Genomic DNA, 6027 nt, shown 5'->3' with positions numbered 1-6027 from the left:
GAAGCTGTATATGTAGACTGTCAGAAGCTATTGACAGTCCTGCTTTTCTCCATGGATGCTGCCTGGCCTGCTGAGTTCCTCCAGCATCAGAGTGTTTCTCATCCAGATTCCAGCATCTGCAGTCCTTTGTTCCTCTAGAAGTTTTTGATAATGTCCCATACAACATGTTGTTGCACAGGGTAGGAACACAATGCCAGAGAGTGACATATTGGCTCAAAGAGCAGACGGATTAATGGCTCAATAAGCAAGTTTAACTTTGACTTCATCTGGTTCCTGGTGCTGACTGAGCTGGTGTGACACGACGGCACTCTCTGCTGATCTAATGCCCTTCGATGTTACATCTTTGTTCATTGATTATTTGACCACTGTGGGAGAAACCAGAGCAATCTGTACAATCTTCAGGTAAATTTCATCAAGGTGCTGATGTGATATGGAAGGGGAGATCTAAGTGAATCAACACACTGTTGATCTGTCTCCATCTCACCCACTTGCCAAGGATGGTTGCATGCCAGAATACATTCCCTGATTTTCCTTTATAAACCAGAGAAGTAAACTCCAAAGGAGTTCTTAACTTGAAATGAGCTGACCTTCCTGAAATCTGCCTCCCCGGGCATCCACTATATTTAATAATACCTGTGGATTTCTTATAACAAATAGAACAATGAAATTTACAAATTCCTTTCGGTTAAAATAGAAATTCTTAAATGTCCTGCTGTGCTTTAAGGAATGAAAGTTGACCTGTTCACAGTTCCTGTGCCACTACATTTAATGGGAATGTAATTAACAAAAGTCACCCAAAGAAGGGGGTAAAACTTGTTCCAATCTTTTCCACTTAAATTTGTGGAAATGGAAAGCTGAATTCAGCATCTCTGACAGAAAGTTCCAGCTTAGATGCGGATTTAAAAAGTTGATCTTTTAGGTAGGATACTGATGTTCTGAAACTGTTATTTTTGTGGAACAGTTTGAAGACCCTGAGCTGGTGCAGATCTGGTGCTCAGCTGGAGTCAATTGTAAAAATGAGTTCTCTAATTGGAATTGCAGCTGGACTCCCAATCTGACAAAGTTTATTTCCTCTTGTGTGTTTCAGGAACTCCAGCTGCTCTGCCCACGGACAACATCAGTCATCTCCGGCCATTCTGACAGAGGCACACGGAGCAAGGACAGGTAACTACAGGGGACACCTCTTCACTGGTTGCTCAGTGAGTCACAGAGGGAGACAGAACAGAGCCAGGCCCTTCAGCCTATCGAGACCATGTTGACCGCCAAGCACCCATTTATACTTGTCCTACATTAACAACTTTTTATTCTCCACACACTCCCGTGAATTCCTTATATGTTCTGCCACTTGCCTACACTCTGAGGGCAATTTACAGCAGCCAATTAACCTAGCAACCTATAAGTCTTTGGGATGTGGAAGGGAACTGGAGCACCCAGAGGAAAGATGTTGGAGTCATTCGTCAAAGGGGAAATAACAAATCACTTTGAATGCTGAATATAATCAAACCTAGCCAAGATGGTTATTGGAAAGGTAAATCGTGTTTGATAAATATGCTCCAATTCGTTGTGACAGGGAGAGTGCATAGAGGGGAACCTGCAGATGTAGTGTATTTAGATTTCCAAAAGGCATTTGAAAAGGTACCACATAAGAGGTTGATGCATAACTTAAAAGCCCAAGGTATTGGAGGAAGTGTGTTGGCATGGATTGAAAACTGACTGTCACACAGAAAACAGAGAGTTGGAGTAAATGGGTCAGTTCCAAGTGAAGGATATAACCAGTGGGGTACCCCATGGATCAGTTCATGGCCCTCAGTTGTTTACTGTCTACATTGATGACCTGGAGGAGGGAACAAAATGTAAGGTTCCCATGTTTGTGCTGATACAAGAGTAGATGGAAGGTGAGGCTGTGATGAGTCATTGTGAATCTGCAATGGGATAAAGCTGGATTGAGTGATTGGGCGAGAACCTGGCAAACGGAGTTTGATGTGGGGAAGCGCGAGGTCACGCATTTGGGTAAAAGGAATCAAAACGCAAATTATTATCTAAATGGAGAGAGACTGCAACTGGGTGAAGTTCAGAGGGATCGAGGTGTTCTAGTGTATGGATCACTAAAAGTTACAGGCCAGTCCAGTAAGTAATTATGAAGGCAAACAGCGTATGGCCCATTATTGCAAAGGGGTTGGACAGATCAAATATAACCTTGTTTCATTAATTTTAACAAATCATTCTGAAGACAGCTCTTCTAACAGACCAGCCCGTGAATGCTGATTATAACTGGTGGTCAATACCCACAACAACAGTGCGAGTGGCCCGGAACTGTGGGAGGCATCAACAGGGTAGATAGCAGATAAACATTTCCCCACAACAGAGCCATCTAAAACTAAGAGGCCATGGGCTTAGGGTAAGGGATACAAGGTTTACAGGGGATCTGAAGAAGTATTTACTTCCCTCAAATCAGGCTGGAAGCTAGAACACACTGAGGGGGTGGTGGAGGCAGTATCTAGATGAGGAATGGAAAGCTGCAAACCAAGTTCCAGGAAATGGGATTGGTCTTGATGGTCAGCATAGACATAGTGGGCCAAAGGGCCTTTTCCTCTACTGTATGAGTCTGTGACTTAATGAATAATCTCTCCCTTGCCCTCTGGTTTTCAAAGTGCCCCAGGTCCCAGTAAATAATTATGCATTTGTAGCGGTTGCTACCGCGGAATAAAACAAGACTCTACTCGGAGGATTGCCAAACAGAACTGGTTTATTTTCCCGCCTTGTGCGGGCCCTTTAAGGGAGAAAACTCCCGCCCAAAAAAAACCGGCAATGATGTAAGTCCTACGTCATCAGGACTTTCCCGCGCGCGGGTTCTCCCTGTCGCTCGGAAAGACGAGGCCCGCCGCCATCTTGGGCCTCGTCGCTCCGACGCCGCGCGACCCGACTGCCGAGCCGGTTTGCCCGACTAGACGGTGAGTCGCCACACATTGGGATAACAACTTTGAGTTTAAGAGCAGAATATATCAAATAAAAATAAAAAATGTTGAAAATGCTCAACAGGTCAGGCAGCATCTGTGGGGAGAGTAAAAGAATGTCCGCTTGATGTCCTTTCATTGTAGCAGAATGCATGGCTTTGAGACTGGGCTCAAATGATGGTACAATCCCACTCCAATAATCCCAGACAATCTCGTGCCTCTTCACCAGAAATACCTGCAGAAAACATCATAAGGAGTCAGCGGGTAGAAGCAGAAATGTTCAATGTCTGAAAGGAACAAGGAATTACTTGTAAATTAGCTGGCAGTTCCTATCAGAAGATGCATTTTATGTTTCCAAAGAGCCAGAATTCTGCTTGAAAAAACACGAGAGGCCAGTTCTTTTCACTGATGATGAACTGCTAATGAAAACAGGAAGGATTTTCTTGGAGTTAGCAGTTTGAAAATAGCCACTCGTGAGTTAGCTGCATTGGCGATCACTCAAGCAGTCAAGTATTCATTGCGGGAGCATAAATCTTCAAATGAAACCAGCTGTGGAGTGCTCAATTATATTAGTGATGATGATATGATGATAATAATATCTTTTCCATGTAGCGAAGGCCATGACTTGGAGTGAGAAGTGGGACTCTCAGTGCGAGAAGTGGGAGCCATATAAAGAGGTGGGCGTTGGGACCCAGTCCTTTTCCAGGTATTTCCCTACAATAGAAGAGGCACGGCTGCAAATTGTGAGGTGATAACTGAATGGGAAATGAGCCAACTGGCAACAACCAATAACAAGAAGGTCAGGTGAAGTGGAGTGGACCAGTGTTAGAGTGGGAGCTGAGGCTTTGGCTCAAGAGGCTTCGGTGAGAACAGCCAGTGGTAAGTTTTTGGTAAGTTTTTGGTAAGTTTCTTTCTTTCTTTGTCTGTCAGTGTCCAGCTAAAGTAGTGACAATGGGTTCAGGGTCTGTGTTCTTCCTGCCAGATGTGGGAGATCTCGTCTCCCTGATAACTACATCTGCACGAGGTGCATCCAGCTGCAGCTCCTTACAGACCGTGTTAGGGAACTGGACCTGCAGCTGGATGACCTTCGGCTCCTGAGGGAGAATGAAGTGGTGATGGATCAGAGCTACAGGGAGGTAGCCACACCTCAGTTGCAAGAAGCAGGTAGCTGGGTGACTGTCAGGAGAGGGGAAGGGAATAGGCAGGTAGTGCAGAGTACCCCTGTGGCCATTCCCCTCAATAACAGGTATACTGTTGGGGGGGGGATGACCTACTGGGGAAAGCTGCTGTGGTCAGGTCACTGGCACTGAGTCTGGCTCTGTGGCTCAAGGGAAGAGGGGAGAAGAAGATAGAGGTAGTGATAGGGAACTCTATGGTTAGGGGAACAGACAGAAGATTCTGTGGACGTGAAAGAGACTCCTGGATGGTATGTTGCCACCATGGTGCCAGGGTCAGGGACATCTCGGATCAGTCCACAGCATTCTGAAGGGGGAGGGTGAACAGCCAGAGGTTGTGGTACATATTGGTGCCAATAACGTAAGTAGGAAAAGAGATGAGGTCCTGAAGAGAGAATATAGGGAGCTAGGTAGGAAGCTGAATAACAGAACCTCAAGGGCAGTAATCTCTGGATTGCTGCCTGTGCCATGTGCCAGTGAGGGTAAGAATAGGATGATTTAGCAGATGAATGCGTGGCTGAGGAGTTGGTGCAGGGTTTCAGATTTGTTGATCATTGGGATCTCTTCTGGGGAAGGTATGACCTGTACAAAAGGGACGGGTTACACCTGAACCAGAGGGGGACCAATATCCTTGTGGGCAGAGCTGTTGGGGAGGGTTTAAACTAGTTTGGCAGGGGGATGGGAACCAGAGTGATAGGTCAGAGGATGGGGCAGTTGGTGTACAGGTTGATGCAGAGTGTAGAAAGACTGTGAGGAAGGAGAGGCAGTTGAAAGGGCAAAATTGGAGTCAGTTGGACAGGCTGAGGTGTGTCTATTTTAATGCAAGAAGTATCAGGAATAAGGCTGATGAACAGAGCATGGGTCGGTATGTGGAACTATGACGTGGTGTCCATTACAGAGGCTTGGCTGTCACAAGGGCAGGAATGGCTGCTAGATGTTCTGGAGCTTAGATATTTCAAAAGGGACAGGGAGGGAGGTGAAAGAGGTTGGGGAGTGGCTTTGCTAACCAGGGATAGTATCACTGCTGCAGGAAGGGAAGACGTCCATGAGGGATCATCCACTGAGTCAGTGTGAGTGGAGGTCAGAAACAGGAAGGGAGCAATCACTCTATTGGGAATATTCTACAGACCCCCCCCCCCCCCCAATAGCAGCAGAGACACTGAGGAACAGATTGGGAGGGAGATTTTGGAAAGGTGCAAAAATAACAGGGTTGTTGTCATGGGTGATTTCAACTTCCCTGATATTGATTGGCACCTCCTTAGTGCAAAAGGTTTGGATGGGGTGGAATTTATTAGGTGTGTCCAGGAAAGATTCTTGACACAATATGTAGACAGGCCGGCTAGATCTGGATTCTGGATCTGGTGCTAGTCAATGAATCTGGTCGGATGTCAGATACCTCGATGGGTGAACATTTCGGAGATAGTGACCGCAACTTCCTGACCTTTACCCTTGCCTTGGAGAGGGATAGGAGCAGACAGTGTGGGAAAGTATTTAACTGGGCAAGGGGGAATTATGATGCTATTAGGCAGGACTTGGGAGTGTAAATTGGGAGCAGATGTACTCAGGGAAATGCACAGTGGAAATGTGGAGGTTGTTTAGAGATCACTTGCAGGGGTTCGGGATAGGTTTGTCGCACTGAGGCAGGAAAAGGATGGTAGAGTGAAGGAACCATGGTTGACAAGAGATGTGGAATATCTAGTGAAGAGGAAGAAAGAAGCTTACTTAAGGTTTAGGAAGCAAGGATCAGACAGGGCTCGAGAGAGTTACAAGGTTGCCAGGAAGGAGCTTAAGAATGGGTTTAGGAGAGCTAGAAGGGGGCATCAGAAGACCTTGCTGAGTAGGATTAAGGAAAGCCCCAAGGCACTCTACTCGTATATGAAGAACAGGAGGATGACTAG

Source organism: Pristis pectinata, chromosome 19, assembly GCF_009764475.1.
Source record: "Pristis pectinata isolate sPriPec2 chromosome 19, sPriPec2.1.pri, whole genome shotgun sequence".
Lineage (NCBI taxonomy): Eukaryota > Metazoa > Chordata > Chondrichthyes > Rhinopristiformes > Pristidae > Pristis > Pristis pectinata.
The sequence above is the reverse complement of the archived record's forward strand: the minus strand, read 5'-3'. Positions refer to the sequence as shown.